Source organism: Taeniopygia guttata, chromosome Z (assembly GCF_048771995.1).
Source record: "Taeniopygia guttata chromosome Z, bTaeGut7.mat, whole genome shotgun sequence".
NCBI classification, from domain to species: domain Eukaryota; kingdom Metazoa; phylum Chordata; class Aves; order Passeriformes; family Estrildidae; genus Taeniopygia; species Taeniopygia guttata.
In genome coordinates, this window is record NC_133063.1 from 52,568,134 (window position 1) to 52,582,090 (window position 13,957).

General features: G+C 35.6%; 1 long non-coding RNA gene across 1 annotated transcript in view; it reads left to right on the forward strand.

Moving 5' to 3' along the window:
* Positions 1 to 12,438, forward strand: part of LOC115491144 (uncharacterized) — a 90,966-nt gene extending 78,528 nt beyond the window's left edge. Inside the window, exon 3 of the long non-coding RNA XR_003957105.4 lies at positions 994 to 12,438. This is a non-coding gene — a long non-coding RNA (uncharacterized lncRNA). The remainder of the gene's footprint in view (positions 1 to 993) is intronic.
* The last annotated feature ends 1,519 nt before the right edge of the window (positions 12,439 to 13,957 follow it).

Genomic DNA, 13,957 nt, shown 5'->3' on the forward strand with positions numbered 1-13,957 from the left:
TCCCAACCCTAAGGCTGATTCTGAAAAATCTAAATTAATTTTCATATTAGCACATATTTATAAAAAAATGAAATTAAATAATATTATTTCAAAAACTCGTAATTTTAGTTCAGTACATTTTTGTTCCTTTTGTCCTAAACTTCAGTCACAGACTTAAATTGCCCATATTATCAGCCTATTTCAGTCTTGTACCCTTTAAGAATACATAGCAAAAGTCCTTGGGAGAAAATACCTAGGATGGAACATATCAGGTATTTCAGGTTCAAACGGCAACTAATACCCTGATAGTTTAAGTAGTATCTTTTTAAGACTTCTTTTAAAAAGGAAGGACATCATTCACTGATCATCATAGTATGTCTGGAGAAAAGGACATTGCGATTCATCTCAGACTGCCAAAAGAAGAAAGTATATTTTAGACAGTAAAACAGCTGCACTTATGTCTAGAGGGGGACAGATAAGAAATGCTTTTCACAAAAGTGATTTATAGAGATTGTGTTAGCTAAATGTTCAGGTCTGATCAAAATTAGTCCTGCATTTTCAGCTGGACACAATATTTTGTTCTGTCTACTATGATTTTTCCACAGGCACTCCATATATTTGTGGTGGATGCTAACCCACAAAATACAATACTGGTCAGTGGCAGTAAGAGAGGCATCCCAGGGTCTCCTGAGTCAACAGTGGCAGTACAATTTATTCTTTTTCTTAGGAGAATGTGTTCTGAATAGCTAAAGCCAAGAAATGTCAGGGTAAAATGTGTAGGCCATAGAAAGACAGCCTTACCATACTGAAACTGATAAAGCAATGGTAATCTATTTTCTAGGTTGTTTGCTACTTATTACTAAGTTGTTTCAGGTGATCTAAAATATGCAGGTTTTGGTGTGGGGGGTATGTGGGGGAGTGTTTTTTCACCATAAATAACACAAACATTTTATATTTGTGTCTCACAGCAGTCTAAGTGGCTTGCAACTCAAAGACATTAAATTAATTTTTCAGCTTTCTGTGTCCAGCCAACTGAGAAAATGATACTCTGGAGCCCTTCAGTTCCTGTCTAGTCTGAAAACACTACATACAGGGAAGAAGAAATTAATTCCACTCCAGAAAACCCCTGGTCTGACTGTTTTCTATTTCCTGCCAATAGTACCTGTCTATTTAAAGAAAAGCAAACAACACCCTTACTAAGTAAAAGGTATATATACATTTGCAATAACTTAGACAGCAAAAATCTTGTATTAAAATGCATTGGATGTGTGCCTATTAATTCTTCTCTTAAACAGAGGATATAATTCTGCTACTGTTATATAATTTATGTATTAATAATGGCAATGAAAAGAAGGAAGTAAGGGAAAGCAAATTGGAAAAAACCTCTAAAATATGCATGTAGCTTTGCCTGGCAGACTTACAAAGGGTTGTACTGACTTTGCAATAGTTATATGCATAAGCTCTTCAGGGACCTTGATCCTGAATTGCTCCACATCGACATAAATATTATTACAGGCACGAACTGTCACAGTGGAGCTCTCTAAAAGAAAAGTCAAATAGGGATACACAAGTTCTTTCTCAACTTTCTCAAAATTTACTTGCAATTTCTATGAGCAGCGAAAGTAGACTAGGTATTCATTATCACAGGGAAGTATAGAACAACTGATCATAAAAGATCAAATAATCTAAGAGTAAAATACACTTTGTAGTATCTTTATTCATGTTTTCTTTTTCTAGAACTAAAGAGCAGCTGTTCCAATTAATGTGATTTTTTTTCCTTTTGTTGTTACAGCTTTTGAATTTTTCTGGAAACAGAGAGATACATATTATATGAAGTGTAATCAACAGCAAAGTTGAATTCTGGTCAGAAAACATTGCAAATATTTCAGTTTTGTGAGAAAAAGAATGCTGATTACATGGCCATAAATGCCATGAATTCCATTGCTAGTGAATAAAACCAATACCATTATGTGTCTTTTTATATGCTGTGTGACCTTGAGTCTGCAAAAGGAGACATCACTCTTCTCCCATCTTTCAAATGTAAAAACTGGTCTCCTATACCTTACAGGAAGTCTTCCAGGAATATAACTTCCAGATTGAAGAAAAAAAAAAGGAAAATAAAAAATTTGTCCTACTAAAAGAAAACTGCCTCAGTATATAGACAGAAAACAGAGTTATGGAGTTATAGATTTATGGATTCTGAAGCTAAAACGATCATTTGGTGTTAGCTTGGCTTTCTGTATAATACAGGGGTTTTCTTCTTGTTTATGATTACTTCTTCTTTACTGGGTGTATCTTTTGTTGTGGTTGAAAAAATGTTCTTTTTCTTCACTGGTTGCTTTAATATTTGTTCATTTGTTCTCCTGAAAGCATCTTATTTTTCCTGTGAATTTGCTTGTGCCCAGTTTAGCTTACTTGAAACCTGCAGTTATGTGAAGCTAAAGAGGTTACTTTATCCTTTTGTGGTAATTGCCTATATTAACTCTGAATTTCAAAGGCAGAGTTAAAACAATTTTAGTGCCATATTTTTTCTTGCATTATGAGAAAAGTTATTTTCTAGCAGAGACTTCTGATGGCTGACAAATTCTGTTAGAAATATTACACTTTGTTTCTTGTTTTTATTAACACTTTCCTTTCAAGATATATAAGTTACCTGTTGTTTTTTTAAATTAAATGTGCAGAATTTTTAGTTGTAATATTATCTTGCTACATATAAAATCTCTAGTACACTGTATCTACACAGTTGCCTTTATTAACCTTTTTTTTCTGTCTCTTTAGAGACAGAAAAAGAAATCTTTGCAAAAAAAAAAATCTTAATTTACATTAATCACACTCTTCATCTTTAATTCTTTATCAAATGAATCCTCTACCAGCTCTCCTATTTATTTTGTCGGTGACAAACTTCACTTGACTGATCAATAGGATCATCCTGTCATGCGATGGTAAGCCAAGAATTGTTCCAATCTTGGCATTTCCACTACTTAAAAAAAACAAAAACAAAACAAAAAACCCAAACAAAACAAAACAAAAAGCTGTGTGGATTTAGTAATTTTGCAAGTTTATTCCTCTTTAATGCAGTTTAGCCTATTCCCTAATTGTTAATCACAGAAAGGCTTCAGAAGGTACTGCTTCTGGGAACAACTTAAATTTCATTAGTATTTTCAAGGAATAGTATCTAGAATTGTTTTTTCATTTTTTAACCACCAGTTCATTAACAAATAATAAATTGACAAATAATGAAAACCTCTTACAACAACATTGGAATTGCCTGTTTGTTTCATATTCTTGGCAATACAGGCAATATAATCCCAGTTGTTTGGAGCATGAAAAGGTTTGATCTTTGCAAGCTCCCCCATTAGGAGTCTGAAAGCCATGAGTGTAAAGCAATGACATTTATAATTTTGTGTACCTGACTATTGACTATCCCCGTATTTATGAGTTCATACAGGAACAGATGTTAGTTGACATTTTTTGTGTAATCTTACAGACTACTGAAATTGTCCTTGGAAATTTGGGTGAATATGGAGAGGCATGTTATTATCAAAAACTGAAACCACATGGAAACAAGCCAGGAAGATTTTTTACTCTCAGAGAAGTATAGAAGAATCTGAGGCAATTTCTGATCAATCTGAACTCATCACAAGAACTTTTAAGAATTTTTTCTATTGTACAAAGCCAAGGGTTTACCTCACTTGGCATCTAATTGCAGGTTGAGTTAATCTAGACCATGAAATAAAAGGTAAAAAAAAAAAAAATCTGTTTTTCACACAAATATATTGTTACTTTTTTCATGTACACACTGAGAAAGACACTAATTCTCCATCTAGACTGTAAGCTCCTTTGGTATGTTTCCCAGAGCCTCCTATCAGCATGGCAACTCATAAAACCGACATATCTTCTGAAAGAATTTGAGGTTTTTAATAAATCATTATTCTAAATATTGCATTTTTATATGCCACTGGTTACGCCTGGCCTTTTGTAATTACTGAATGATTCATGCGCTGTTTGGAAGAGCACACATATGCACACAAATATTTATAACTATAAGTTTTGCTAAGCAAGGTTGTTGACCTCCTTTAATCAAGAAATTTAAATGCTTTGTGCTGACTTTTGAGTTTTACTGATTGTTTAAGGTACAATCAAGGCTTGTGTGGGATTTAAGATGGGGGCTGTGATCTCTCAGTTGCAAAACTGAGATCCATGTCCTTTGGTGGTAGCCTCTGAGTGTATATTAGCTCTAATAATGAAATTCCAGGAGTCTGTGGTGTTGAACCTTGATGCTGGAGGAAGAAGCATACATTTTCTGAGCTCAGGACCTAAAGTGTTGTATTTTTTTCCTGACCATATTTTAAAAGTTGAGGTCTCAAACTGTACCATCAGTGTCTTGTAGTGGGTTTCTGGGTGGCTGTTCATGCAAGTATTGTAATTTAAGTCTACAGCATCACTAGGCACCCTGATACTTCAAAGTTTACCACATTTTGGAGCAACATGGCCTGCATGTCTGCTTGATGACCCTATTGAGTTTTTAGGAAATTCTTTCAACACCCACTTCATTACCCAAACATGGGTAATGAACTTTCATACATATTCTCAGCATCTTACAGTTCCTGATGGCTGCAGAGCTATTCATTCACACATAATTTGTAACTGCATGAAGTTGTGAGACTGTGACAGGCCTGTATAAAGAAATACAGGCTTTCAGCACAGATCACTTGACTTGAGAGAACAAAATTTGCAGGAAGCAGCACACACAACACATATCTCAAAATTTAGTGACCGAGTTCTAGATTCACTGGACAAAATCCATCTTTACATCAAGACAATTAATTCCTAGACGAGCAGATTTACAAGACAGGTTAGTTTGCAAAGAAAAATTCAGGATTCCTGGATTTTTGAAGCTGTTGAGGGAAGAAAATACTTCATCTTGTTGCCTGCATGTTCACTTGCTACTTGTATGTTTATCTGTGCTCCAAAGGACTTTGTATTCCTAGCTATTGCTAGTTTTTTAAAATTGTATTTAAAAAACTATTCACATGCTGTGCGTGAGGTCTCTTGACCTGAATATTCAGACTCCTGTCTCCTTTTTGGGATACAATATAGTGCAAACTAACATACAAGCACAGCCTTCTGGCATGATGATACTAATTTCTGTGTGTCTTACTAAAAATTAAAACCAGAAGAAAAATTAAAAAAAAATTCTAATAAATATCAATAGATAAGCTCTTAAGGAGCTTGTGGGTAAAGCAAAGAAACATTTCTGCATATCTCTGCCTTCTTACAAAATAGAACTGACAGACTGAAAGGCAGTATTTTGGAGATGTGACTGACCCTTCTACTCTGCTTGCAATGCTAAAGATTCCATTCTGTGCAGCTCTGGGTTTGAGCAAGTCATAGTTGTATTTCTTAAGGGAAACAGACTTTTCCTAATTACACATTGTAGTATTTATACTTTCCTTTATCTGGAAGGAAAGCTGTTCAAGATAAACCCCATTTTTATTTCTTCTTTAAAGGAGAAAAGCAGTTTTTAAGTCCTGATTTTCTGAATCTGGTGCCTTACTCTGTTTTTCCTTTGGTTATCTCATAGACAATCAATTCTCCAAGACCAGAGATTTTTTGGAGCCAAACATAGAGCAACTTCAACCAGAATTTTTACTTGAATGTTTAAACTCTTATTAAACTTGACAAATTTGCCGGAACAAGGCCACAGCCAAAAGGAGAAAATATAGCAAGAGTTAAAATTATTTATATCCATTACATCTGAGTGAAAGGCAAAATTCCATTGGTATGCAGCACTTAGAAATACAGCAATCAGCTAAGGGCAGTTTTTCAGATCTGCTTGTAACACAGCAAGGAGTTTCTTATTAATAAGAAAGTGAGATCCAACACTTGTATCTGTTTTAATCTGTGGAGGATTTCCAGGACTCCTTCTTCCTTTGTGTTCTCCATGAAGATAACATGTTTATAACAGTAATTATCACTCATTTTTCCAGGTACAAAGCTAATTTTAATTGCATAAGTGGAGATTCTTATGTCAAATACAGCTTGTTCCTGGGCAAGCAACCTCAGTAATGCTGGCATGTATTTAGCCTTCTGGAAATAATATTTTGAGTCCTGGCTGATGTTAAACTAAGTAAGACGGACAGACAAAACTTCATCTCACTTAATGTCCTTGTTTTAAATATGCCTGCATTATCCAGAGATCTAAACTACATGAAATTTGAAATAGGAAAATGTCAATGCCTTATGACCGAATAGAAGTAGTTTTATCTGAGTTAGAAAAAGGGAAAGGAAGAAAAGAGGAGACTAGCTGAGACATTCACTTTAATTAGATGGAGACAGTCCATCTACCCACCGTACTTCAGGAAACACCTATGGACTATTGGAAAGGAGAAATCTAAATAAGGTAGTCTTCCTGACAGTCTGATATAAAGCTTTAAGAAATTTGGGCTGAGTCACAAAGATTATTTGTGAAGTGTGAAGTCATTCTTCACCACTGGTATGAAAGCATCATTAGGAATCACATGACGAATTCAGGTCTTCGTTATATTTCATAGAGTTTGATCAACTCCTATGTGAGAAAGAGGCAGAAATGAGAAGACAGTGAAGTGTGTATGCTCCCTCACTGTTCCAAAAGAAACGTCTATTGCTCAATGCTCTCAGACTACATTTGTTCTCACCTGGATCCCTGGCTTCAAAGATTTCCTGTTAATTCTGTGTGATACCTCATATACCAACAGAATAGATTGCTATCTGTTTTCCACTAATTTTGATGCTCATGCCCTCAGAGTACTAAAAAATAAATCCCTAAATATTAATAATGATTTAATTAATCACACTGAAAATAATACCTCCTTCAATCGTATGAAAAACAAAACTGTTGTGGAAAAGAATGCTACACTTGTGTAGAACTGTGAAAACTGCTCTGGCCCAAAATTGTGCAGTTTTTTAAATGCAAAATTTGCTGCAGGGCCATAGAAAAATGTGTTATTAGCTCTGTAGTAGAATCTGAGATGTGTGTTTTATCTTTCTTTTTAAATCTTCGTGGTTTGTATTTGTAAATGTTACAAATATTTTTTGTAACATTATTTGCTAATAATAAGCTGACAATAATTACAATAGCCGTGCTGAAGACAGTGGACTTTGGCTGATGTGCACCAGGCAGGATCTAACTTTCAGAAGCCTTCTACTCAGCAAGGACCCCTTTACTGCTGTCATACAATTCTGTGCATTTCACTATACCACATCCAGGAGGAGGTATCCTTTCAATAGCTGTCAGCACTTTCTGAACCCCTGCTGTTTATTCTTTCAAAAGGTGCAAGGGAAAGGAAGAAAAATAAAGCTAGCATATTTATAGGCTTGTTTTCCCCCCAAATTACATCTCTTTATATAAGAGCACTGTTAGTTTTCTAACATATTTTGGAAAGGTCAGAATTGTGCATTAAAGATCCCTTTTGTATTTTCCAGATTAATCACATAAGGTATTCTGTTTCTGTTCTAAGCAGTCTAACAGAACATGGTGAATTTGGTGGTAGAAAAGTGACAACTTCTTTAAAGATTTAGGTTCTTATTTCTTTTAGGTACAATGTACTCTTCAGTGTTTATGCTCATGTGCCCTGTCTGTATTCACAGGGCTGTTCCAGGTATGGGGAGAATGTTCCTGAGCCAGGGTAGGGAACAGAAGAAACCTCAGGCTTTTTCCCAAGTCCTGTTGTAAAAAACATGTGGAACAGAAGAAACCTCAGGCCTTTTCCCAAGTCCTGTTGTAAAAAACATATGCTTTGAACATTCAACCATGTTATGTCTGTTGATTAGTACATCTACAGCAGTGTACATCACCTGGTAAAAAGAAGACCTTAATGCCTCATTGTCCACGTACCTGCTAAGATTAATATTCAGTTGATACAGGTTTTCTGTTGTGAACAATGAAGCTCATGGAAAACTCGTTTTTGCAGGTGCCTCTTGAAGTATTCTTGCTTCATTACTTACAAAGTAATATAATCTACAATCAAATTCAGATAGTTTTCTTGAGATAGAAGGATCCAGAAGAGACATTTATAATACAAAATGCTTTATGATATATCAATAGAGTATTTTTATTAAATGTTTTAAATTTTCTTGCTCTATGACTTCAGCTGCCTGTTATTTAATTAGGATTAAAATGCTATAAGTAGGTTTAAGTGATTATAACATAGGTTGCTGAAGTTTGCTAATATATCTGTGGTTCTTCAACACATATTCACACAACATCTTTGCATATGTAGGGTCATTTACAGATGTATAGTCAAATGCTGTAATTTTAAGGATGCCATGGAGAGCTTTTGCTGTACAACCCTAAGAGACACAATTATCCACTGTCTGTGGCTACAAGGCCATGCTCTCACTTGCAGCTTTGTTAGAACTCAGCTGCATGCTCACAAGCAAAATTCTGCTTAAATTCTGAAGTAAATTAATATAATTAAATTGCATTGTAAATGAATTTTTTCTCATTCTCTTCTTGGTTTGTACCTTATTACTGTTTATGGCATTAAGAATTTTTCAAGACTAGAAAACTTGTCTTCTCTTGCTGCTCTACCACTCTTCAACAGCAGGTATTAGCCATCACAATATAATTTCAATACATCAAGATTTAATTTAAATATAAGCAGTCAAATTAAACCTAGAAATGAGGTGATGACCCATAGGGACAAAAAAAAAAATTATAATTACCATTTTTCTGGTATGAGAAGAGCCATGCAGTGACATATATCAGATACTTGGGAATATGTCTAGGCATTTCCATTAATTTTGCCTTAATTTTCACTTTGAATTCAGACAAACTCAGCTATGAATGTTTCTGTAGAAACTACATGTCTGTGCTACCTAACCTCTCATGCTGGATTCCTATATAGGGTACAGTCATATTTCTTTCAGTGGACACTGGAAAACGAATTGCAAGCATAGATCAGAAGTGCCCCTTGTCAACACTCTAAAGACTACTTCTTGAGCAATTCCTTGGTAGCAGTATAGGATTTAACTGGTGCACCTTCCCCTTGTTTCTCTGAACTATATTCTGCCTCTTTGTGATGCTTACTTTTGCATTTGTGCTGTTGTGGCGTGAACTGGACTAAAGACCTGATCCAGATCCAAAGTCAATATGAGCATTCATCATTTGGCTTGTGTAGTATTAAATATTAAACCCCACACTCTCACATATGTCATACATTGGGTATCTGAGATAGAAACATGCTAGGCATAAATTCCAGCAATAGATAAACACATGCATGTCCTTTGCCTGCCCATATATCGTCCACATCATCTTGTGCCTGAAAACATGCTGAAAGCTCAGGCTGACATAGCTCCTGCAACAGGAGTAATGTCTTGGCAGATATTCCCTTTAATTTTCCCTCTGGATTTTATTTTTGATAACTCAAGCTCCTGAATGAATGGTTAGTCCCAGCTCTTTCCAGAGTCTGGTTAATTTCCAGTTGAGCATATTATGTGCAGTAGGAAATATAAGGACTAAGTCTGGGCAGCAACTCAGTCTAAATAGTTCAGACTTCCGTGCCTTAAGGAAAGCATGTGGTTAAAAAATAGCTCCGGAAACAAACATTTTTTCCTTCTGAGAGTAGCTCACAATATTTACTGTGGCCCAGTGCTTAAATTCTCACACATTTGCAGCATCTGGCTTTAATCAACTGGTTGAAGACTTGATCCAAAGACACCAAGACCTGTGGTTCCAGGGCCATAATGACTTAAATCCTTACTATATACAAGAGCACTATCTGTCTTTCATTAAATCCTTTTTAATGAGGATAAGTTGGTGGACCTAAGCAGACAGCTCCTGTTTCATAAATAAATCACCCTGTGAGACTGCCCTCCTGCTGCTCTGTTTAGTGGCTCAGAAGAGCACAGTACAAAGGTGGGTGTCCAAAGTCATCCTATAAGCCTTTGGAGCATCTTTGAAGCCACTCAAATTCCAATTGCATTAGGAAAAATTGCTTCCTCACAGCGTGTCTCCTATATCTAAATATGGCACCTGGCTCTGCCAGCACTCATCCCAAAGCAGGGTTTCTGGAGGATACAAAGCCCCTGTATTTCACTACACTTACCTCATGACATTATTTGGATCTAAAACATAGAAGTAGGATAACCTAATAAAGGTATTTTGGGGAAGGTGCTAAATTCTCAGCATGCTCATGCTGCTTGGAAGGTAGGGGCCAAGGCACAGCTATACCTAACTATGCAAAACATCACAGATCTCTTGTCAGAAAAATCTTACTGTGATTTTTCTGATATCAATGTCATGAAACTTTCAAATATTATTGCATATAATTAATAGCAAACTTCCTGAAGCTTCCTGAAGTGCCATCAGTGTTACCCAAGGGAATATTTCCAATGGAGTAAAACCAGCTGGTGAAACCTATGAATAACAAAAACTTAACTACTTTTCTCCCAACAGGAAAAATTAACTACTACTATAGGATCATATTATGATGTATACTTAAAGCACAAAGAAGATTGTTTTTCCCACAAGCATGCATCTTTTTTTTTTTTCCTCTAATCTGCTGCCTGCTGGAATCTTTGCACTGTATTTTTATTTAATTAATACACAACATTAACTTTTAATATTTTTTTTTCAAGCTTACTGTCAAAATGTTCTTTTACTTTTAAATTACTTTCATCATTTAACTTCTTAAACTAAAACATCACAAAGACTTCACAATAATATTTTTTCTGGTTTTATGGAACTTTCCTATGCAATTATCTATTGCATCTAAAACCTAATAAATGACATTTTTGTTCCATAGCATATTTGTATCTCAGCCAGGTCTCACTGCTCCCATTGTTCTTCAGACTAAGGATGCTTACAACGAAAAATAAAAATTCCTTTGCCCTCCCCACAAAGGAAAAGCCAAACAATGGCGGGACACAGCTCACCTCCTACATCCAAAAGAGACAGTGCATGCTTAGAGGAATAAAAATTTAGGACGAATATATCAGAGAACAGTCATGATTTTAAATCAAGCAAGTAACCTCACATTAGTGCTCCTTACGTACTACCATGCAGCCCTGGGCAGCCAGAAATGCGCTGTTAGGGACCCCCACATCCCAGGAGGTCACAGCTCAATATGCTTATTCCCTCACAGACTCCTGCCAGCCAGGTGCTGCTGTGCTCCAGGTCCACCCTAAAGTCTCCTATGGGATCAGAGCTAAGTTAAACATTAGTTTAGAGCCCTGAAGTTTTGCCATTTCCAGCTAGGCAAAGGTAGAGGTAGGCTTAGGACCAAGGAATGGGAGCTGCCTTGCTGTTGTTTTATCTCGCTGTATCCTGCACAGGCCAGACACTTCAGGTAAATGCTGAAGTACACAAGGTATTCCTCTGAGCTTAAGTCAAACAAACCTCTCTAAATTCTTTCCATTATAGTTTGCTCTCTTCTCATACCAGTGCTAGTAGTACTTTCCAGTCTTGCTGTAAAGATGTCTTAGAGGAGCAGAGGACTGACCAGAGGGAAGAGGAAAACAAATTACTTAGAAGACAGAGATCAAATCTTAGGATTTTCTCCCTCACACTGCCAAATGCAGTGATAAGTAATCATTTGTTATCTATGCAATTAAAAAAAAAAAAAATCTTCCAGAGTGGAACAGATTGGTTTGTAAGCTATAACAGGACTATATATTTTGTTGACCAAGAAACTCCTGTTATGCCAACCAGCTGAAATAAGCTGAAAAATAATGCTAAAACAGAATTTAGGCACAATAGTCAATTACCTTTAAACATAACTGGCTTAACTGAAAAAAACAAACAGCAAAACCATATGTAGTCACCCTGAGATTGCAGGAATTTTAGCAAAATGCTTAAATTGACAGGAAATATTAAAAATTAAATTATCCCTTCTTACTGTGTTTGTTACAGATACCCTATATATACCACTGAACCAGTGTGCAGCCACATCTATATATCTATATCATCCATATCTCTATATTACTTTATATATCTATATAATCTAATCTATATTTATCTATATCATCTGTATGTATCTTCCATGTTTCTATAGTATAGAGAAGTACTATATATTTGTGTTAGAATTTACTCATTATTAGCTTTGACACATTTTGACATACTGCATAAATGGGACATGTACAAGAAAGAACTCAGCATATAAACAGTATCATCAGAAAATAGGAGATATCTGTGTGACTTCTGTAAGGGCGAAACACTTACCAGTGTGGATTTCCTTAGCCCGCATCAACTATCCAAGATAGTTGATTTCAGTGACTGGAAGCAAAAAGTATAGAAGTGCATTCTCTGACTGCAGCAGCACAATGTGGAAAGTAAAATAAATGTTCAAAGCTTTTCCTTTTCTTTTTCTGATTGTCAATTAAGTTTTAATAAAGCTAAAATGGAATGATAATTATTGGAAATACTAATTTGAATTAATTTTAGCTATGAATGAATGGCACAGCGACCTTTTCTTTCCTCTTTTATAGGTTACAAAATGAAGAGGAGACTACGGCATTTAAACTGAGTTAAAATAGTAGTGCTAATTTTAACCTTGATAGATGAAATAATGATCCTGCTATAAGAAAACCACAGCGTTGTTCTAGTTCCAGTTTCCCATGGGCTTGGGTATCTCAGCAAACAGTCAAGTGGAAGAATGGCTGGAGGGCGATGAGTGATGTCAGCACCATGGGAGCAAACCAGGGAAGGGAGCCTGAGCTTCCATCATCCATGGCAAGGCATGAGCCATAAAAGAGTCTAACAGAGCTGAGATCCGGCCGTACTAGCAGGGAGCTACATAGCACTCCCATTTAGGATACCTTACGTCATACATGGATAGAGTTGCACTTGTTGTTATAGAAACCTTGAAAAATTGTTTGCCTTGGTAACTGTGTTTGTATAAAGGCTTTTTTTACACCATAAAAGAAAAGTTTACAGAAAAGATATAGAAAGTGAAATAACCAAATAGTTTGGTGCATCCCACAGAGTTTATTTGGTTTCTGCATGTATTTACATTCATAGGAGCATGAAATAGCAAGAACCTTAAGAATTTCAAATTATATATTCTTGACACTGGGTGAAAAAAATCACACAAATTCATCTAGAGACTTTGTCATCTGAAAGAAGTCAGCTGATTGTCAAGAGACCAATGACTCACATATCTCTGTAATATTGCTAGATGACCTGTCAAGGTTTACTGAAATTCCAATTACCAGAAGTCATTCAAGCACTCTCTAGTAATAATTATATCCTCTGCTACCTAGTAGATGGTACTGAGCAGGAAATTGGAGGGAAAATATAAATCTACATTACATTCTAATGACTTAAAATTTAGTGAACAATCCAAGGAAAAAATTACTATTTCCAGATGATTGCCCCTGAACATCATGAATAAAGATGCATATTAAGTATCTTCATTGATGCACAAGAAATAAAAAACAGCTGAAAAACAATCACCTATTCTAGGTCTTAATAACCATGTGGGTTCAGGTATTTCTTATGACCATGGTTTGAGAAGGTATAGGATTTTGCTTCCTCCTTAGTCATTATAGTACTAGTTGGCCTCATTCTAACACTATAATGTTTAAATGGATATTTATCTTTCTGTTCAAGAGATCCAGCTAGTTAATGGTTGAACAGCAATTCTAATAAATGTGTTGAACTAAGTAGATGATCATCATAATTTAAAATAATTCCATAAATGCTTTATCACCACTGTGTAATATTGTAGCTTTAGAGTGTGTTTTGGTGAAGCTTGCACTTTCATAGTTACCCTGGCCTCAAAACAAGAAGCTCATTAGTGAAATTGCTTAAGTATTTTATCTGGCAGTTAACACATGCAATCTAAGAGTGGCCATCATTGACTCATTACAATAACAAATATGATAGGATAAATTTGACGAGACAGGGAGATTTATGGGGTCAATATGTGTGGATAAAAGAGCATGAGATGAGTCCAAATTAATTAGTTGCTACAGGTCTGTGGGAAGAAAGATCCTG